Here is a 22,921-nt window from a genome sequence, read left to right as displayed (position 1 = left end):
CTGGCCAGACTCTGGCAAAAGGTAAAATCCTGCTGATAAAGAGCTGGGCTGATCCCACGCTCCTCATTTCTTCTGTGCCAAAGGTCTTCAGTGACGTGCTGGGATGACCTTGGTTTTGGGCCATGCTGGAAAAACCTGAAAGTCTTGGGATCTGCTCACAGGTTGGCCTTTCATGCCAGCAAACATGACTTCAAGCCTGCCTTTATGTCACATGTCATCCAGTCCCTGTATTTAACCACCTGCCTCCTCCCTCTCGCTAAGATTTCAGTTTTGTTTGGTGCACAGGCTCCTTCTACCCCATCACCAGCAGACCTGGGCATGCTCATGGGTAGCACATCCCCGGTGTGACTCTTCTTCCCCCACTGGGTTAGCAGCTGCATCTGCTGGTATGATGTCAGTTGTGTTGTGAGATGGGACCTTCCCCTTGCAGCAAAAGGTTAGAAATTTCATTAATTTGGATACATCCTTGCTTTTCCCCTCCACTGGTTCTTTTGTTCAAGGCTTGGAGGAAGATTTATCCAAGGAGAACAAAAGAGCTATGATGTCCTCCCCACTGAAAGCTGTAGGTAGCGTGACAATGAAAGGTAGAAGAAATTTCAAAAAAAGATAAGCCTGATGTAGTCCTACAACCCTGGTTCCAGTACTCTTCTTCCACAGACCTGCTCCCCTTTAAAGATACTACACAATCTTTTATTGTGCCTCAAGGCCTAAAGTTCCTTTTTGTCCAAACTTTGGATATAAGTCATTTTCTCCTACCTCTCGGAGTGTTGTTTTTTTTTTTTTTTTTTTGATGTCAGAAACCAGACACAACACTTTCTGAGTAGAATCAGGCTCTTTGAAGCTATTTTTCTCTACAGTTATTCTGGTCTTTATTTAGAAAACCTGGAAAAATACTGAGGGAAACACTCATGGCATGGCTGTATGGGAGTGGGATGCAAGGGTGCACCCGGCTGCCATGGCTCGTGTGATCCCACGTGGGAATGCCAGGGCAGTTTCATCTTCCCAGTCGCTGTGTGAGGTCAGTGACCAAGTCCGAAATAGTGGGAAGCGGAGAAATGCAAAGCACTTCATCGGTCAGCTACAGCTTCAATTCCTTCCTGCTTGGTCAAGGAGTTTCCATGACTGAGAAGGAAACTATGCCACTCCGATAGCCAAAACAGATAAGCACACATATCTCCAGTAACCCAGCGATACAACAAGCTGGCCTTCAATAATTGTTTTCATTCATGGCTACAGTGAAATTTCAGCTTCCAAAATCATCTTTGGACACAAAGCAGAGGAGAAATCATCTCTCTGTGACACTGCCAGTTCAGCGTGCAGCAAGAATAGCCTTACATATCTACCGCACATGTCTCCTGCAAGTGAGGAGAGACATCCAGGCCCGGCTGTCTATTGTCTTGCAGTTGCTCAGGATTATTTTTTTTCCAGCCAGAAAAGGATTGCATTTAGTATGGTGACTCCTCTGTATCCCAAGGGGAAGCAGTGGGAGAAATGTTCTCATTCCTCACATACAGTTGTGCTGGGTTCCCTCTTTAGCATGTACTCGTAAGCTGGTGGGACATCTTGCCATGATGCTGGCAATTACAACCCGTTCAAGAATGGATGGGAAAAGTTCTCTGCTACTCGACTCAATGGGAGGACTCTTGAATAAGAGTTAAATACAGAGCCAGGCCATCTAGCATCTGGGGCAAAGTCTGATGGTAGCTTTCAGACAGATGCATTTCAGGTTCTCTCTGTGTGATGGGGTCCTCAAACAACATCTCTTAAAATTGATGGAGACAGCTGAGTGGTGTTATTTGGTTGAATCCAGTTTCCGTGTTCAGGAAAGCTCCCTGTGAATTGGTTATTGGAAATCCAGTAAGTGTTTTTGTAAAGGTGTTTATATTAAAGTAGGATACGCCTCAAGTAAAATGCCAGTAGAAGTTAGCCAGCCATGCCAGCCAGAACTGGAGAGTGTGTCTGGCCTCTCATTCCTGCTCCAAAAAGTCCTTCTTTGGGATCTCTTCCCACCACTTTAGCACCCTTAGTACTTAGCAGTACTGGGGCTGGTGGTACAAAATTTAACCCCCAGCTGGGCTGCTGGCCGTGAGCCAGTCTACCACAGCCCCCCACGTATGGGCACCGAGTCCCTGTCCCCCCTGAATAGAAAGTCCTAGGAAAGAAACCATATTCCTCTGTGGATGCAGCCCAAGAAAGAATTAATCCTGGGCCATGGTGTACTTTTAAACACAAAAAACAGATCATCCAGAAATTTATGGCTTTCTGACAATTCGAGTTGGCCTCTCTGAGACAAGTGGCCACCAGCCTAAAGGTAAACATGGGGAGATTGGTTAATGCCTGTCCTAGGCAAAAATCTCTGCTGTCAGGGTTGCCAGGAGATCTGTTTAATTGGTAAAATCTTGTTTCTTAAAGCTTTCTTTTCTTTTCTTTTCTTTTCTTTTCTTTTCTTTTCTTTTCTTTTCTTTTCTTTTCTTTTCTTTTCTTTTCTTTTCTTTTCTTTTCTTTTCTTTTCTTTTCTTTTCTTTTCTTTTCTTTTCTTTTCTTTTCTTTTCTTTTCTTTTCTTTTCTTTTCTTTTCTTTTTTGGTGTGACAAAAAATAGCAAAGATCTAATTACAACATGATGTCAAGAGGCTGCCCTGCTCATGTAGAGAGTCCACGGCAGAATGGGTCCAACCTGCCAAATCCTCCAAAACAAGCCCCAAGTCCCTCATCCTTACCTCCAAACCTGCCCTTGCTATGTGGCCGGTGCCACTATTGCTCTTCACTATGGGAATGGGGCAGTGTCCTGTGTGGTGGCATTGGCCTGGATGTGGAGGGACATGACCCTTAGCCCTTCATGTGGTTGGAGTGACGAGTCCTTCCCCAACTTCATTAAGCATCTGAATTACCAGCATTCCTGTCCGATGTTAAGTGTGGGCCCTTTCAAGAGTGGCAGCTGGGTCAAGATGTGCAGGCTTAATGAGTTAAAACAATTTGGGCCTGAGCAAGGAAATGGCTTTTCAGCTGGGAGGTCTCTGGTGCGAGGAATGTGCTGGGTTGTTTTTTTTGGCAAGGAGGGATGGACCCAGGTGTGTGGGGTGAGAATAGGAAGGGCACCAAAATACAGCCTATGGTCATCGTGCATTGCCTTCCCAAAAGGAGATGGTTGGGCATGGGGGGCAATAACCCAGGCAAACACGAGGCTCTGTCTGGTCCTAACAGAGCAGATCAGGGAGTTTGGTTCAAAGTACAAGGTTTAGAAACAGAGGAGGAAGACAGTCCTTGGGGGGATTTTTGCAGTTACAGCCAAAAAACAGTGGCTTTGGAGCCCTGCATTATGGCAAGGTGCTGCTGGGGCATGATAACGCTGCATGGGTGGCATGTGGGCCAGGGGAGAGCCTCTCTGATCACTGTTTCTACAGCCAGAATATTAGCTTTGGGGATTTTCCCTTTTTTTCTGGCTTGCAAAAATAAATACCACCCTTTTCCTCCCTGCTTCCCCTGTTCTCATAGGAATCAATTCAGCAAGGACTAGACAGAGAGAGGGGAGATACTTCCAGATGACTTTCAAGGATGAGAAGGGTGACAGTAAGAGGGGTATTGGTGGCAGACAGATTTTAGATATGGCACGGGATCTTGGCAGACACCAGAATTCATTGTACTGAGCATCTGAGTATCTGTAGCATGAATAGAAATGAAGAAAGAACATACTGAACTCCCTCATTATCATTGCTTCCCCATGGAAATACAGGAGATTAGCTCTGATGTCCTCAGCTTCCCAGCCAACTGCTGTGTCAGCTGGGAGAAGGGGTAAGGGTGAGGGTTTGGGGCCTTTTCCACCATCTTCAAGAATGGGCCCTGGAAGTGCAGAGCTCAACAGGAGAGTTTTAAAAGGCTCAAAACCTCAGGATTTATGCTGCAGCAGCAATAAAATCCACTGGGGTATATGTTATAGAGGCAGCTAATACACACCTCGGGTGGTGAGATGCATTAAGGCCATTGCTGCGTGGATTAATGTCCCCATAAAACACGTCCCGTTGTGCGACATTGTTGTGAGCAGAATGAAGCAATAACTCTGGGACACGCCGGGCGAGCGCCTGCCCCAGCTCCATGCTTGCAGATGCATCCCCAGCCCCGAGCTGGAGGTTTTTGGGGCTAATAGGAAACATTTGTTCCAAAGCTGCCCCTCTCCTCCCATGCAGCACAGGCCAGGGACCCTCCTGCACCAGTTTCTGCTCCATCCATTTCTGCCCCACTGCCAGCATCGCTGGCACCCCAGTCCCTGTCTTTGTGGCCAGCTTGAGGCAATCCTTTGGCAGCCTCTGGGCAAGCCCCGGCTGTGGCAAACAACAGGTTTGGCAGTGCTGAGGGTGTAAATAAAAGAGCCTGACTCAGCTAGGGCTGCTGAGCGGATGCCGCGGAGAGCCTTGAAAACTGGAAAGTATTATATCATTTATTAATAGGCATTGCTGTTACACTCCCCACCAGAGTGTGCGTGTCCCCGATGACAGAAGTGCTTACTGGTGCTAATGAGGCAGAATGGAGAGGAAAAAATGGCCCCGTGGGTCGGGGACTGGCTGGGGAGCCGGGAGATGTGAGCTCAGCTCCTGGCTCTGCCACCGCCTCCGCAGCCAGCCCCCGGCACACTGCGGGGCCCTGCTGTGCATGGGTCTGCTCTGCTCCACCTGTAGGTTTGGGGCATGACCCCACAGTTAACGAGGGGGAAAGACCACTGGGGATTTGTCCCCGGGTCTCATTTATTCCTGTGTTTCTCCTCCAAGCCTTTCCCGGACCACCGTCCCCTCCATCTCCGTCCTTGCGCTTTGCACCATCACGGAGGGGGATTTCTGTAAAGGTGCAAATGCAAAGTGTAGCTTGCAAAGGGGAGCTGTATGAACAGGGGTTGTAACAAGGAAAACGCCTTCCCTTGATCATCCAGGGCTAAAAACACCCTCTCAGCACCCTCAGCTAACACATTTCAGTGGCTCATCCAGAGAAGAGGGCACACTGGGGTTTGCCTTCACCTGCTGGGTATGGTTCAGCAGATGAGACACCCCTAGAAATACCCATTCCTACTACAGACCTGACCTGTGCCTAAATCACGTGTCTGAAGCGCACCACGGAGCATTGCCTTGTGCACCCAGAGAGCTGGGAGACAGTCTGCATTTTTCAGATGGGTTTGCAGAAGCTCATGGTGTGCTTGTGGCTTGCTTTTTCAGGCTTCACCCCAAGGGAAATCTAGAGTCAGCAGAGAGCCCCTCTGTTGACTGGGGCAGCCCTGAGCAGGCTGGGATGTGGTACAAAGTGTTTGGAAAAGCAGCAAGCTGGGCAGTGTTCATCTCACAGCTGATGCTGGGATGGGATCCAGCAGTGTGAGACCCCTGGGCACCCGCTTTGGTCTGCCCCAGGGCCCTCACCACTCTTACTTTCTACCTCTCCCCACCAAATCTCCCCAGTGATGGGTTCCCAGTGTTTGGGGTGGGGGCAGAGGACCTGGTGCTAGGCTGTGTTTTGCTTCCACAGTCAAAAGTTTAGCTGGGGAAGGCTCCTAAAAGACTACACCTTGACCCACCTTTGAGCACCAGAGCTGCACTACAGGAGGTGAGAGTTTATGTTGTCTCTGCTGGAGACATCCCAAATCTAGGCTGGCATGAAAAGGTCATGTACAGCACACTGGGAAAATCAAATAATGAGCAGGCTGCAGTGAGCATCTCCACGTTTCATTTTCTCCCCTTCCTCAGAGTGGCAATGTCTGCTCAGCACATCTTGTGAGCAAAAAGCAGCTGAGCTAGAGCAAAAATAAACTGGAAAGCTGAAGTAGGAGGAGTGAGTACAGCTACAGCACAGCTTTGTGTAAAACTTCATTCCTTTCTGGTAGTAAATAAAAATAGTGTTTTTTGTTTCTTTTTTTCTCAGTGACTCACAGCACAGACATTGCATGGAAAGGGCACTAGAATCAACAGCCAGGGGAAAAAAAATACAGAAATGGAAAAATGATCATCACAGTGCATTTTTCCCATTCCCCTTTCATCTCTTACACCTGTGTTTGACTTCAGCCAACCTTACATAAATCCGTTAAACATCTGTCTAAGTCACTTATGAAATAAGCTGAAATGGCCTCAGCCAGGCTAACAGTTCATCCTGCTGGATATCTGTATGTTTCAACCCAAACAGGTTTGCAGAGCCTGCCAAGCTGGGCTGGCAGCAGGCTTCCCATCAAACCCTGCTCATTCAAAATGTTAAAAACTGTTTGTGCCAGAACTTCTGCTGCGGGCACCACCTTATGAAAGCCCCTATTTATATCTGTGAGCTTAGAGGCAATGAAAGTTTGCTTAAGTGTAGTGGCTGACTCTTACAACATCACACTCGGCAGAAGTCCATTTTGCAGACTGAAGGCACCTGGTACAGAAAGAGCACTGTGGGGTGGGAAATCAGGATCTTGGGTTAATCTTGGAAAGGTGAAATCCTATCTAAAGGGTACAGCATGTGTGAATGGCCACAACTTTTGAATGGAGGAAGGAGCCTTAGGGTGGAATGGATGTGACCCTTGGCTACTTGGAGTGAGGACTCATGGTTGTGACCTTGGTCATGACTTTGAGATCGTACTACACAGGACTGTGCTGCTGTTTTTCCCCTTCTCTGTTTCACTGGTGATTATTTCAGGGATCTACAAACCTCTTGTCAGCTTCCAGGTCTGCTGCCTGGAAAAATTCGTTGTCTACTCATCTGTGAATTCTCTTCTGTTTCTGTAAAGGTACCTGCTGTTCACCAACATTTGTAGGGTGTTTGTCATATGGCTATTGTTGACCTCTTAGCTTTATTGTGTGCATTCACAGTAATGCTTGTCAGAAATCTAAGAATGTTTTTTTCTCTTCCCTTGGGTCTATCTGGACACTTGTTTGATTCACAGTCCTAATACGTGACTGTCTCACACAAATTAATTATCTTTGCAACAGCTCCATAAAATTACAGGAGTCCTGTTCAGAAAATAGAAAGAAGAATTCAAATCACTAGCTTGAAATCATAGAGGAAAATCTTCCAGACAACTGCTGCAGGTCAGTTTATTACTATCCAAAAGGTCATCAGCAAACAAGGAGAACTGCAAGAAGAGGCACTGGTAGAAGAAGATAACTTTCAGCCCATGTTAAAGTGGTAAACTCTATCTCTTCCCATGATGACTTCACTGACAGGCACCCTGTTCTGGACACTCTTGTGTAAGATTGCTCCTCTGAGCAAACAGAAGCAGTAGTAACAGATACTCTGTTTGAAACTTGTGTCCCAGTGCCTCATCCTAGTTGATATCTCATGAAGTTCAAACAAAAAGAGATTTTTCTTTTGTAAAATAGGAGCCTGCTTTCTAGGGTACCTGCAATACAAGGTGCACCCCCTGTAAGTGATTCATGTATCTCCATTTGTGAGTGGGAAACTCTCCATCTTCTCTCTTGGTTGATCTGAGCACATAGTAACCTCAGTGTTTGTCAGGAGAAAAGGTACACACTCTTCATGATAAGCTTTTGCAATTTTTTCTTCCATGTCCCTGGGTAGTCACACAGTATCTGTTCTTGTTTCAGACTTCTCTAGCCTTTGGCACACTCTTCAGTGATTTGGTATCATCTCCTGCAGGTCAGAGTACTCTTCCGTGTCTCCTGGACTGGGTTTTCCTAAGCTTTGCATGAGAAATACCACAGCAGAAGGTGATGTGGAGGTCAGTGTCTGAAGGCAAGTGGGTTAGCTTATTGGTAAGGTCAACCTGAGCTCAGGCTTTGCTGGTACACCTAGCAGAGCTTTGTGCACTTCCTTCTGAAGTAAACAGCATCAGAGCTTTGTCTCTTTGTAGAGGAGGTAATTTTAACATCATGTGTTTTCATCTGAGAGTGAAAACTCCAATCAGGTCTTCTGTGCTCCCAGACAAGTGGGAGGACTGGGTTGTTGGCCCAAAGTTACCTGAAATCACTTGCACTGAGGTGCCTACGGTAGTTGAATTAATCTCCATCTGTGATGAAATATAAGCAGGAGTGATTTTCCTAGGGACAGTTCAGATCTTCACCTCTGGAAGGTGACAGTAACTCTTTGAATAAAGTAGATGCTTGAGGCAGCCCAGTTATTGCTCCAGATCTCAGGTTAGTGGCCACATGGAGGGAACCCAAGTCACACTGACTATAGCCAGGGGCTGTAAGCATGTAAAGAAATGAAAATCAGGCACAATTTTTTTTCCCTGTGACAATCAGAGGAGCCCATAACAACTTTTTATTATCGTGTGTTCAAAAGGTACATTCCTATTCTCACAGCCACAATCACCTGCGGCATAATAAAGGTTACTTAGTCGGGTTTAAAGAAGGATCAAAGATGTATCTCATGAAGACAAACAGCAGCAGATCCTGCATACTACACGGATGAAAAGCAGGTAAGAAGCATCTATGGAATTGCATTCAGACACCTACACAACACAAATTGGAGTAGAAATGACAAAAATACTAGAAAGACTGGTTATTTCCAAAGTGTTTTATGGTGTTTTCCTTGGAAGAACCTATGACTACAAGTCGCCACTAGAGATGAGACACAGAGTAGAGATGTGAAGGACTAGTGCTAGTCCCTCGTGGCCATTCCTGCAGGAGCACGTGGAGATGACTGGGTAATCGGAAAGAGTTCAAAACTGAAAAAAAAACCTGCAGTGTTGTATAAGAAGCTGGAGGACCAGGACAAAAAACAGACTCAGACTTTTAAGGACAATTTCTTAAAAACACGACAAAGGGGAGAATAACCTCACTGCGAAACACTGGCAGTTCTGCCTCTGTTGAGAACTCCCTGGTCTCGATGTTCTCCCAAGTAGTGTGTTCCCAGCGGCTCACCCATCTTGTGTTTCTAACAAAGATGTTGCATTCCTGGGAGATGAGAATGACACATTACTGTCCAAGGGGGTTGTAGGTGCAGGAGGCAGAAGTTCTGGGATGTTTTGCTGCCAAGCACTTCAGCAGCCTGAGGTGATTCACCACATCCTTCTGGGCTTTGTCTTCCCTCAGTAGAGAAGAGATAGTCTTTCTTTGGTTTCCCTAATTTTTTTTTGTTTTTGATTTTTTTCCCATATCTTACACAACAGAGAGCTTGATTATGGCCTGGAACACGGTATAAATAAAACAGTGAAGCAAAGAGCTGGTAGGGGAAAGATGGGAAAATTTAGCGAGTATGATGTTGGGCACTTGACATACCTGACTGAAGATTTTCTGTCTGTGCTGGTTGGATGCATGAAACAGAACCACAGAATCACACAATCATCTAGGTTGGAAGAGACCTCCAAGATCACCGAGTCCAACCTCTGACCTAACACTAACCAGTCCTCCTCTAAACAAAACTCTAGTCAACACATAGCGAGCAAAAAATGCTGCTGTAGACTCCCTTTCACTGGCAAAATGTCCCAACCCGATGAGGTGACACCATGGGGAATGCGGCTGCCCCCTCGGTGCCACCTTCTGCCGGGGTGCAGGAGAAGACTGGAGCATTTTGCGATGGGCTCTTAAGCATTTCAGGGGATGTGCACATTGGGAATTTGGCAGGGTTCCCAGGCAGGATAGACCTGTTTGTCCCATGTGGTCTGCTGGGCCCCAGAGAAAATGGCCCTCTGGAAAAACTCTGGCATTTTCTGGCAAAATCCTCTACATTTAAAAATCCTCTACATCTTCTCAGCCCATCTATAATGCAAAGTGATTTTTCAGCCCATCTGTTTAAAGATTAGACATTGCTGCTGATAGAAAGGGCCCTGCCAAGGTGATGAACTGAGTGACATCGTGCAGACAGACCTTTGCTGTATTCCACCACAATTTTCTTCTGTCCTACCACTCTCTTGATTCAATTACTTTGAGATTTCAGTCCCACAGCTCATGAAGGGGCAGCCTTCATTGCAGAAGCACCTGGCCCAAATCCTCATAGTGTGGTATGGCTGGGGCAGGCTCTAGGGACACCAAAAACAATTCTCCTCCTTCTGGAGTAGGCTGAAAGCCCTTGTTCACCATTAGACTACACACCCAAAGCAAAGTGTACAAAATAAGAGGATCACAGCAGGACAGAGGAGAAGTCTGGGGAGCCAAATTCCCAGCTAGCAGAAGCTGATGTAACTGCTGATTGCCACCAAGTGCCACCAGCTTCTGCTAGCTGAAAATTGGGCCCAGGCTGTCAGGAGCTCCTGTGGTTCTAGACAAAAACAAACAAACAAACAAACAAACAACAACAACAAAAAACTGGCAAACAGCATGTTCAGGTACCTGTCTGTAAGCATGGCTCAGTTTGCCATCCTTGTTCATAATGGAGAGTACCACCAAACACTACGAGAGGAGAAGGATAGGGTGCTGTTCATTTTGAGGTCAGACTGCAGGGGTGAAGCCACAGCATGTGGGCATTTGTGGAACTTCTCTTCAGATGGCAGGTGTTAAATTCTGCTTATGCCCCAAAATCCATGTACAAAGAACTCTTTGTTATGTAACTGCTTCTGAGGCTCTTGGATAGCCCTGATAGTTCAGGGCTGCTCAGAGCTGAGACATGGTTATGGGGAAACCTTCTTATGTGCTGTACTGAGCTGTGTAGATGTAGGAGATGAGGTGGGAACAAAGGAGCCTCCTCCCTGCTCCATGTCCCCAGTTTGTTCTGGATCTTGCTGAAGTTGGTGGGAGAACGATGTTCCTCCGACATAGGGCAGGGAGCTGGTTGCCTTCCCTGTACTCTGCTGCATGGGTGGACAGACTGCATCGCTCTCGTGCCCTTGGCATTGTGCTGTTTTTTGGGAGGAAAGGGAACAGAACACCTCCAGAAGGATGACCAGCAGACTGCCCAGAGATGGTTCCCAAGGTGGGTTCAGTTGACAGCTGAGCATAATCTATTCAGCATGGCCTCTTCCCATAAGAAAAGTTTTTCCTTTGTTGTGAGGATACCTGTTTGGGTGCAAACAGTTAATAACAAGGTGGTGGTAGCTTGCATCCACAGATCCTGGGTTCTGTGGTATGAGGAGCACTTCATTCCCATTATGCTGATCTTTTCCATCTGCTCTTTACTGCCTGCAAGGTAATCCCATGAGAAAAGTAGCTCAAGCCTGACGTTTTCAAGCCTCATCCAAAAATTATGTCAAGCATGAACATTTTATCATTAAGGGCACTAATACTTTGCACATATACAAAATTTGTCTTCTGATTATCCCCAGCTTGTATTACAATGAATTTTGTAGGCACTTAGCCAAATGCTTTACCTTTTGTCAGATATATGACCTGCTGTTTCAAAGAGATGGGAGGCTGGTCCAAAGCCTATTAGATCAAGGGGAGCTGTTACGCTGGTTTAGCAGAATTTGGATTGGTCCCTAAAGGCATCACAGATGATCTGAATTACCAGAAGTGATCCTAGGCAGTTGCAAGTAGGTAGAGATCAGTTTGCAACTACCAAGGTATCTGAAGAAGTTGGATCAGATTGTTTCAAATCATCTGATGAGAATTAACTTGACTTAATCAAATCACAAGGCAGCTGGAAAATCAATCTAGACTAGATGGAATAGGCTTACCAACTAGATGGAGAGCTAAATATACCAGAAGAAAAACAAACAAGCAAACAAACAAGAAAGAAGATATATTGGCTGGAAAATGCAGCTAAATAAATTCTGACCAGAAACTAGGTGTGTATTTTTTTTTTCCATTTGTCTAGAGTGAAATATGGTCAGTTACGTGGAGTCTTTAAATGAAACTGGATGTCCTTCCAAAGGATATGCTCTACACTTCCACGCTGACCTTACTGGCCTGGGCTTTACCATCTCTGCTTTACAAAGCCTTACTTAGTTGATCATAGGGATTCCTTCTTAGCCTACAATGATGAACTTGCAGCAGTCTGAAAATGGTGAGTACAACTTTATAAACAGGCAAAGCTCCCATTTCTAATAGACCAAAATCTTCCTGGTAGCAACCAAGAGCATAGAGAAAAGTCTGCATATATGTTGACCTGGCAGATGAGTTGATCCAGCTTCTTTGTCAGGCAAAGGCACTGATGTGTCTAACTCCAGCTACAGTTCGTATGAGCCCTTATCCAACTAATATCTCTATTAGAAATTTAGCCCTGCTAAAGAGCAGATGAGGGACAAGATGATGTCATCATATCCCAGTCATCCTAACTGAGTATAATTTTATTTTCTTCCAAAGAGTTTGAATTACTCACATGTCTTTCAATATGCAAGTCCCATCATCCTACCTGTTCCAAATTTGTTCTTTTTGTCACCCAATAGCTCTTGGAAAAGGGTGACCTGCAGCGTATTCCTGCCATTTTTTAAATGCAATCTGTAACCCAAGAAGCATTAGAGCAAGTTCATCTGTGCCCTGGAGCAATATTTTAATGGTATCAGGTTTTAATTCCTTCATCTTCCCACCTTCCTCAACCCTGGAAGCTAGACCCAAATTTCCTGTGTAATTTGCAGCCCATTGATTTATGCTGCCCAACCACATCTCTGCTATACCAGTTAAATCACCTCTCTCTTGCCAAGTTAAATACTATAGCTCTCCCATGTTTGGTGGTAAACTCCTGCAATTAGCACAGAGGCATGCGGCATTCGACTGCTGGTAGACTCTGGGCTCGTTGTCCCAATCTGGTGAAGCCCCATGTCTGCTTGGAGAGGTGCCTCTCACTTATTACTCTTTATTGTTCTGGCCACTGGAAATTCAATACTTTCCCACAAAGCCTTCTCATCTGCGTCCTCCCAAACCTTTGAGCCACCTACAGTGTTTGTGGTCTGAAATAAATACTCAGATGTTTTCCCAGGCAACCAGTGGTTTCTTCTCTTCGCTTTAGCTGCTTTCCCTTGAAATGGAGGCTGAGATGACCAAGGCAGAACAAATGATAGAGAGCAGGACTGCGAGAGCAAACCAGTGTGTTGGACCATAGGTTTCACTGGCCCAATATCCTGTCCTTGTAAGTGACCAAAAGCCTCAAGAGGCCTGGAGAAGAATATGAGTTTCAGATGACCTCCACCAAGAGCCTTCTCAGCTTCCAGCTGTTTGCACATCAGGGACTTTCTGACCCCGAAGTGACTGCCAGTAGCTCCCCTCAGAGCTGCTGTTGGCTCCTCAACACCTACACCCAGGCCTGTCCAGGGCTGCTGAGGCACCCGGTTTCCCCAGCACACCTCCGGCAGTGCCTGTTGAGCTGGTCTCTCTGTTTCCCTCACCCAAACACATCTGTGATACATGCCAATGGTTTGGCTCCTTTGGCACAACCCGCCCTCTGGTCCCGAGGCACGCGTCCTACGCTCCATGCTGGTGGTGGTGGTGAAAGGTGAAAACACTCTTTGCCATTGCGCTATTCATTTACAAATTGGCCAAAATTCATGCCCTCATCAATCCTTCTTTCTACAATAAATTCCCAAGCGTCCAACAAAGTTAAATCACATCCATTCCTCACCACCAGGCATCGACATGTGCTGGCATCCCCCTGCGTTTCAGCAGAAGCTGCCATAGATGGATTTCCTTCCTCCTCCCCTCCCTCCTCTCCTCCAGATCTTTCCACCGCTTGCGATACGGCACCCCACAGCCATCACCACATGCTCACCCCACCCCTGTGAGCCTCTTGCAGGGAATTCGAGCCCCCCGACACCTAGGGCACTTCTCTCTCCCCTTGCCTTGCGACCATCTGTCTGCATCCAGCAGCAGAAGTACCACACACCCGCGCGCTCTCCCACCAACTCAACCTAAGCCCCTACCATCTGGAGATGATCTATTTGTCTATTTAGAATCCAAGCTCTCCGGGGCAGGAACTGTCTCTAATTGTGTTTGTGCCGTACCTACAGCTGCGTTGGACTGAATACACCCACTGTCATCTTCTCCTGGAAACTCAGTTCCTCCTGGGAGTGTCCAGCACTGAAAAGTAAGACCACTTGGAAATCCAAGTTGCTGGAGGCACATGCCAGAGCTCCTTGGTTGCACTTATATTAGACCACAGACAAATTCTTCCAGTGACTGCAACAATCATCCAGCCCAATTTTTACTGCCGAGCTGACAAAAGGGGGGACTTAAAATCAGTGAAATTCAATCACGGCCCAGCCTGGTGGAGCTCACATCTGGCTGGGGCTCTGAATGTGCCCATCCCATCAGGGGCTTGCCTGAGGACCCCGAATGCACCAGCACCTCTTTTGGTGACCTCCAGCCAATGCCCCTGGGTGGTGAATTTGGGAGTCTCCAGGTCAGATTTTGCAAGCTGAATTTGGCCCTCCGTCCAGCACTGCAGAACAGCTTCATGTGTACAAACCTACTGTTCACAATAGCATATAATCTGCCTGGTGGTTTCAGGAACATGAAGACTTTAGGTGCTTTTGCTCAGAAAAAGTGCAAAAAAATATATTATTTTTTTCCCACTTGCTATTTAACAGCTTTAATTAAACCTGTAACTGTATTAAGGCCTCTGAGATATAGTTTGTTCATACCACCCCCTGCTCAGAACATATTTTTTCAAGCTGTACATTTTCAATTGCACTGAGCAGGTGGTGCTGTTATCACAAATAAACGAGGTGTTATCACAAAAACAAACAAACAAACAAAGTTTTAGAAAAAGGGATAAAAAGGCTTGATAAATTTCTGGTCTAATTCAAGAGACCGCATGAATGTGATACCACAGAAAGTCTCCTACACACAGTTTAAAACATCCTGGTTCAATAATACAATTAAAATTTTAAAAGCGCATCTATATATTTTCCCATTTGGTTAACTCCGGAACACCATTTCTGCTTGTTTTGGCTGATTTTTGTTCCTGCATTTGAGTGTAAAGGAACAGTAAGGAAGTTTATGAATGAGGTCCCACTCGCATTCCAGGCTCAGCTATGTACGCGGGCTGCTTTCTGCCGAGATCCTGGGATGAGGTCATTGCAAAACCACCTAGTTTGCCCAGTGTGTTAACTCAAAAAAGATTGAAATGGACAGATTTGCAGTTACTGCAATGCAAACACACATACAGTAGTTTTCCTGCATGCCAGCGTCGGCCAAACTTCAGCCCAGAAGGCTTGCGAAAGGGAGAAAAAAAACTCTTTCCACTATGAAAGGCTGTTTATAAAATCGGTTTGATCAGCTCAGGAATGAGCTGAGATAATGTTTACCCGCACAAACACAGAAGATCATGCAACTGTCTTAACATCCCAAGCTAAGATAACTACTCAGCTGCAGGAAAAAAAAAAAAAAAAAAAAAAAAAAAGAAAAACAGGGAAAAAAAAAGGTTAGAACAACAGGAAATGAGTCATTTACTACCAGTTGCTCAGGTATTTTAAAGAGCTTCCAGAACATTTGCTTTTGTGTACCTAAGAGAAAAAGGGTCGCTGGTGGTGGGGGAAGGCCTGACACAAGACATAAAAGTGACTTTCCTTGCTGAAAGAGTAAAGGCAGGAAAACGGTTCTGTGACAAGAGGATATGAAATACCCTGCAATTCATCAGCAAGGAGAATCAAACGCCACCCGAGCGATCGGCATTCTTGGGGATTACGATAAGGATTACGGTGAGTTGTTAGCAGGGCGAGCAAGCCACTGAAAGATGGGCTTCCCGAGTGCCTTGGAATAAATGGGACAATTAAGGCTTTGGGAGAGTTAATGAGATTTTTTTCGTGAACTTTCAGAGCAGCTGGCCAGCCCGCGTGCAGGCAAAAAAACATTTATTTGAGGAGGGAAGAAAAATAGGTAGCAAAAATCAAAACGCATTCCCTAAGATATACTCCAAGTCTTGTGAGGGGGAAATAAATTATCCGCAAAACCATCCTGCTGTCGGGGAGAAAAATCTCAGGCATTTTCCAGCCCCGGCTGCCCTCTGCGCGGCGGTGAGCTGATCCCTCCGTCAGATGGGTCTCATCACGGCGGCATTTGGTGCCTCCGAGTCTTTCATGTGTTTAATCTCACAACCCACCTGCGAGCCGAGGAATTACAGTGCGGGAACTGAGGAAGAGGCCCAGACGTTTCGAGGGATTTAGCTGCCCAATTACCTGGCTCGGGGTTAGGGTGGGAATTGCCAGGAGACGAGGGTGCTGCACCTGGGTCTGCCGGGCTGGGGTGAGAGCAGCTCCCCACAGCAATGCCTGTGTGGGGCTGGGACATGGAGATCTGGGCATCTCCATTGTTTCTCCCTTGGTTATTTTTAAGAAATGTTTTGAGCCTGAAGGAAAATAAATAAATCAGAGAGACCGCATGGAGTGCGTGAAGGTCAGTTCTCTCTCCCAAGGCTGAGCAGGGTCTCACAGCACCGGCAGTGGTGTTTATTCCCAGGGAAACCATTTACAAATTACCAAAAACCATGAAGAAGTGTTACTGCTTTCTGAGTCACAGCTCTGCTGCTTCCCCATGCACCACCACTGCTCATGGCTCCCCCATCCCATACCTCTTCCTGATCTGGGAAGGGTCCTGCTAAGGGGTCAGATCTGTAGGGGAAAACATTTTCTGGGGGTGTTTGTCCACCCTCTGTGCCTGAGTCTGTGTTGGCACAGGACACTGAGCACGAGCAGCTCTGTTTTCAGCAGAGGATTACCAGCAGTGTGAGTGCACAGGGCCACACCATGTCTCTGAGGTCTCCAACAGGGGACAGGGACTGCATCATCCCCTGAATCCCTCCTCTTGTAGAGTGGTTATTGTAAAATGAGAAAAAACAGAGAGCTATTGGCATGGTTTTGTTGGTAGAAGTACCTGCTTGGGCATGAAGACGTTTGTTTTTAATTATTATATGCTGTTGTTCCTGCATCCCAGCCTCTGCATACTTTCTCTCTGCCACAGTATGACCCAGGAAACACATTTCACTCTAAAGGAATTCCAAGGCAGTATCAGAAATTCCTCTAGATCTTAATTTATAAGACAGTTTTCCCTGTGAAGGGCTACAGTGGGTGTTGTATTTTGATTTTTTGCCATGGCTTTGCTATCAGCTTCTGGTAAACCATAAAATAAAATAAAATAAAAACCAGCTCTCTCAATCTGCAAAACTTCATGACAAAGTGCAATCAGCGTCTTATAAATCCACACTGCTATCAAGGCAGCTCCCTTCCCATGCACTGTTTCTTATTAAATAAATATCTATCAGCCGATCACACATGCTGTGTTACGTTGCTAGGTATCCAGGCAACTTGTTCAAAACTTGCTGAAGTCAATGGAAAGAGCCTGCTGTCCCCACCAGACCATTGGCTTCAAAACGAGCTCGAGCCCTCCTTTAGCAACCAGCAGCCTTCCCCCTGGTATGCCAGCTCCCCGCACCTGCATGGAGCAGGGACTGAAGAGGAAAAGCATTGAGAAAGTTGCACCAGGCCTGATCCAAAGGCCCGAGGACTCAACTGAACCCATGTGGGTGCTGTTGCTGTCGGATGTCTCCCATTTTGTCCTGTCGCGAGCAGAAGGGCCGGGCTGGGCGGCTCGGCATCCATCAGCTCCCGAAACAGAGAGGTGGAGTTTCAGACAATCGGCACCCGCCTGCCAGCTGAAGTACAAAGCCTAATTGAAGAAAGCTGTTCTTTTCATCCACACAAAGCATAAACAGCCAGTGTTATGGTGACAAACTTCCCAGCAGCTTCGTCGCTGCCACTCCAAGTCCTCATGTACATTGATGCTGAAAGCAGAAAAAAGGAGGCGATGTACTTCCTTTTTTTTTTTTGCAAAACTCCGGCTGATTCCAGCGTAGCTTTGAAGCTGACGCCCAAAATTTACACATCTGCGATGGTCCTGAATCATGTACCGGATAATTCTTGCTTGGGTCCAAACCATGGAAAAATTACTCTTTGTTTCAAGAACTTTTACACAAGATCTTTGTTCCCCCGTCCACCTCCCTTATTAGATAAGGTTATTTTTATTTCATAACTCCTGCCGCTTTCCTCTCTTTATTGATGGCTCCATGGACACTGTCTGCACAAGCAATTCTCAATCCAAACCCCAAGCAATTCTCCATCGCAGACCATGCCCTCGACAAGAGGAGGTTCCCCAACGCCACCCCAAACTCTCACAAGGGGACGGGGGTGACAATTTCTCCCTGGCTAAACACACCACATCCTCCAAGGGTCTGCTCTGAGGCTGGGACGCAGGAACCACGTTAAAGGGCTTGGCAGGACGTGCGATGGTCTCAGGCTCTATTTCTGTTTTCGGGGCGTGCTGGGAGGAGTGGCAGGAGGTTAGCCTTTTCCCATCACCTTCGTGCCAGAGATACGCACGGCCCCGACGCCGCGCGCTGTTGGCTGCTCATCACAAGGCCCCCTGTCAAAACGAGGATGGCTGATGAGCTACGAACAAGCTCACAGTTAGATAATAGATGAAAGAGCCTCAAGATAAATTAGGTGCCTCCAGAAAACCTGGCCAAATGTGTTTAAAACAGGAGATCCAACACCATTAATTCTCATCAAGCAGCTTTAAAAAAGGCAACCCGGCACTTGACTTATGCTTAGAAAACGTTATCTTTCCTTTTAACAGGGTTTTTATAGTGTATTTTGAGAAGATGACAAACAATAGGGTTATTTTGAAGTCATGCCAAACACTACATTCACTGGAGGAGGAGAACAATGTTACCTCCTATCTGTCAACTGACCCTGCAGCCATTAAGCCATTTCACCAACAAACAATATTAATAAAAAAGGGAAAGTGCTGCTCTTAAGTTCCTTACTGCCAGAGCTGGAGAAATGTCTTTGAATGAGATATTTGTCCCCTCAGGAAAGATCACTTTGTCAAAAGCGAACCTTTCTGCAAGAAAGCATCAGTGTGATCATTTCTCATCTAAGAAACTAAAACAAAATGAAACATTTCAGTAATTCCCATGCTCCACACTGCAGAGGGGAAGACTTTGTTTGGTTTTGCTTCCCAGCAATTTTCATTTTTAAGCTACACCATATAAAACCGAAATGCAAGGGATAAGCTGTGAGCCATCGTGCAGAGTGGAGTTGGAGCTTACAGCTTCTGGAGCAGGGACCATATTTTTGGTTTTGTGTCTGCTCAGAGCCTCATGCTGATCTCTGACGTGCTACTGTAAGACAAATAAGTTTACAGCAAATAATAACAAATACATAACATCTTTTCACCAGTGGGAGTCTTTCCCAAATTGGCCCCAGCCACAAATAGAGCCGAAGACTTAAGGGGGACAGATGGGAACAGCTATTTTCTTGGCAAGACGAACACCTGCTCGCAGAGCATCCAGCCAGCCGGATTGGAAGGTGTGTCATTGCTAAAAGTGCCGTATCATCCCAGTCGGAAAACATCAACAAACTCATCCGAACATTTTCAAGGAGGAAATTCCTTCGTAATTGGGATAAGCCTGCTCTCACGTGACAGTCTGGCCTCGGTGCGTTTTTGGGCTGCATGCACCAAACTGGCAAATAATGTGGTTTTCAACGCAGAGGGGCTGTCTGAACAGGTAGACCTAGGGACATCTGTGCCTGTAGGGTTTGGACCTAATAATAGCCACCCCATACTTACACACGCAGACTGAACTGCGCTTTCAATGCAAACATGAGTAATAATGATGCTATTTTCAGCTTTATTGGCACATGTCACCCCGGGTGCTCAGATTGCAAATTCAAACACATGCTGAACATGGGACAAAACCAGCTTCTTCTGGCCCGGATCCGCCCAGCTGTCTTCGCCCCACGCCGAGCTCTGTTCCCTTCCCCGCAGCTCCGGGCAGGTGCAGGGCTCGGCTGGGGAGAGCTCGGTGCAAGTGCGGGGCCTTTGCAACCCGATATGCCAGGGGCAGAAGCCGCTTTCATGTGCTGCGTGTTTAGGCAAGTCTATGTATTGAGGCCAATGAAAAAAAAAAAAAATCCTCCATAAGAAAATAATTGGATGTTAATTTCCTCCAGCTTTGTCTTAATTAAGCACAATTCCGGAAAATAACAGAGGAAGGAGGGAGAATGGGCGTCTTTTAAAGGTGTTCCTTGGGTAGGTGCAGAGCCCAGTTTGTGAAGAAAAGGCTCTGATTGTGGCAGGGAGCTCTCAGCTGGTGGGCTGTGCATGCCTAATGCCTCCAGCATGCCCATCAGAACAGAGGGCTGCAGCAACCCCTGGGAGCAAGGATGTATCCCAAGGGTCCAAATCCCTGGGCTGCTTGGAAAACCCAAGGAAGAGACCCCACAGCCCCTGTACCCTGAGGCGGACGCTCGCTGGGGGTCTGCCTTTGTCACCGAGGGTCCTGTTGGAGCCAAGGTCACAGCAGCCCCCACCCGTGCTCAGCACCCAGTGCTCAGATGTCCCAGCTGGGAGAGCTGCTGCTGTGCTGCTCCTGCTTGGGCTGAGAAGGGATTAGTTAATTAACAGCCCAGGAGCACCAGGTGAAAGCCTATCTGTCGGAGCGAACATGCCCCGGTTCCTAGGCGTGTACACATGTGGTATCGTTTTTCCATTATTTGGAACATACAGAACTAAATTAATAACAGTTCTTACAAGGCCCTGGGGCTCTCCGTGGAAGAATTTTGATCTCCTTAGGAAAGGCTCACCATTTCTCATAGGAGAGATGCACTTGACTCCTGACCTCTTTTCAAAGGCACCTGTGTGAGCTTTTAAAATCCACTACCACCAATTATCCACTTTCAACCTGAAGTGTTTAAACCTCGGACCACATTAACTGAGCTTAGCACATAGCCATGTCATTGCAGACTTCCTGATGTGAGGAGATGCCTTGACACGGCTGAAAGAGAGTTTAGGGATGAGGCATGAGATTATCAGCTTCTCCTCCTGACAGCTTCAAACAAAGGAGCCTTTTAGCCACCTGGTTTGTGTCTCCCACACCTGCATTAAGATTGGGAGACAAACCTTTGTACTGCTGCCTTGATCCTATTATTTGCATGTACCTGTCCACAGTCACCCTGCATCACTTAATAGCCTTCAGAGAGACCAAAGGGAAGAAGATGCACATCTACTATTTCTCTTTCAGCTTTAATACCTTTTCTTTTCTTTTTTCTTTCTCCCTCTCTCTTATTTTTTTTTTTTCTTTTCCTCTCCAGGGCTGCAAGACTTTTAGGACACTAAGGCATTTATTTAAACTCTAAAGAGATTTATTTGTCAGGGCGGTGTAAGGGGGGATACTGTGAGAAGGCACAAGATGGGGATGAGGGATGAAAAGGGAGCAGAGGCCATTTTAAGGGCTTCTGGCTGGGTTGTGGGGTGCAAAGTCCTGCGCCTGCTCCCAGCAGATGGGCAGATGTTTGACTACAGGACTCCTCTACTCCCTGCACTGGTCTGGTCCTGAGATCGTGTCCATCCGTGGTCCCCATGAAGAAGGAGACACTCGTGGCCTTCCCTACCACTGCCCCCAATCCCAGACAGCAAGGAATGCCCACCCTCGAGGTGCTCAACCTCTACTCCAGGCACCTGCTCCCCTTCCCCACCCCGTGTTGGGGTGCAGCCTCATTCCTCCCCATTCAACAGCACCGATCCCCTACACCCATGGGCTCAAGCACCCCTAGAAGCCAGCTCCCAGGCCAGACTTAGCCTGGACGCAGAGCTCAGGATGTGCCCCCCTTCCCGCTCCCTCCGCCCGCCGGTGAAATTAGCTTTGTCTTCTCTGTCCCAGAGCTGGAAGGAATGTCTAGATTTTAAATTAAATTCATATTCTCTTTCCCATGCTCACAGAATTAGCCAAAAGGACAGAACATTATTAACCTTCCGGATCCAGCCCTAGCTGACAAGGTGTCTATGCGAGGGGAGATTTCAGCTGTAGCCTGCACATATACATCGCGGCGCTCAGCCGCAGCCAGCTCCTTGACTCATCAATGTAACTCAGTAAGGTAGAAATATTGGAGTTGCATTCATATTCCAGGCCTGGTTTAAATCACTAGCATTGTGGAAAGCTCTGGATAGGTCCAAAAAAAAAAAAAAAAAAAAAAAAGGAGGGAAAAAAAAAAGAGTTTTCTGGTTCTAGTTTTTCATATTTTCTTTTCCCCTCTGAAAAGTGAAACCCTCCAGCTGCCCGGCATTGCACAATGGCCCAAATACTGCGAGTTCCAGCCCTAATCCCCGCCGCTCTGCACGCCAGCCCGCGCAGGGCTCGGCAGCACGCCCGCCGCTGTTTCCCCCGAGCCCTGCCGCTGCCCCAAGAGGGAAAACATCGTCTGCTCCTGGGGCCAGTGGTGTGTGACTTGTCCCCATCACTGGACCTTGTATTTGGCCTGCAAAAGTTGTCCTGAAAGAAACACGGAAGAGGGACAAGGAATGGGGTCAACTCCCTTGGCTACCCTCTAGTTTGTGCTCTCGCAAAATGGGTGTAAATCTCCAGATTTTGGTCCAGTGTTATACGTGTTTTCCATTATGGTCAGAGAGCACTGCCAGGGATCTGCCAGAGTGCCAGGTGGGATGAAAGCAGGCCCAAGCGTGTTTTCTGGTTCCCAGATGAAGGATAAACCCCTCGTTGTCCTGCTGTCCCTGCAGAGGGGATGTGCTGTGGGTGCTGTGCTCACTCTTGCAGGATCCCTTCCATCGTGGCTGCAGCATGCCAGGCAGCTGGGGAAAGCCACTCAGATCCAGCCATAGTTTTATTGTTGTTATTGTAATCGTGATTATTATCATTACCAGAAGAGTGACAAAGCCTCGGATCTCCAACATCCACGTTGCTGACACCCAGCATAAAGCAAAGCTTCACCCAGGGGCCGGGTGTCCTCAGGAGGGACTGATATAAAGAAGTGGTTATCAGGCATACTTGATGGATCACCCAAGAAACATCCCCAAAAGTAGACTGATCCTCAGCAAATAGCCCCGTGCCAAGTGCCATCCCCTAGTGAACAACAAAGGCTCGACCAGAAGTCAACAGCACCAGAGGCAAAGGATGGGTTGTGGTTAAAGATATGTGCTGAGCCTTCCAAGAGGGATGGATTTAGTTCTTCGCTTTGGCTTAGCTTTCCTATGATCATGACGTCAAATGAATCACTTCATCTTCTGCCACCTCAGCTCCCCATCTGTTAAAGCATATTTATAGGCTTTTTTTTTCCTCTTCTCTTTGCCCTTTGTC

This window comes from Aythya ferina (genome assembly GCF_964211825.1).
Source record: "Aythya ferina genome assembly, chromosome: 5".
Classification (NCBI taxonomy): domain Eukaryota; kingdom Metazoa; phylum Chordata; class Aves; order Anseriformes; family Anatidae; genus Aythya; species Aythya ferina.
Note: the sequence above shows the minus strand (reverse complement) of the source record.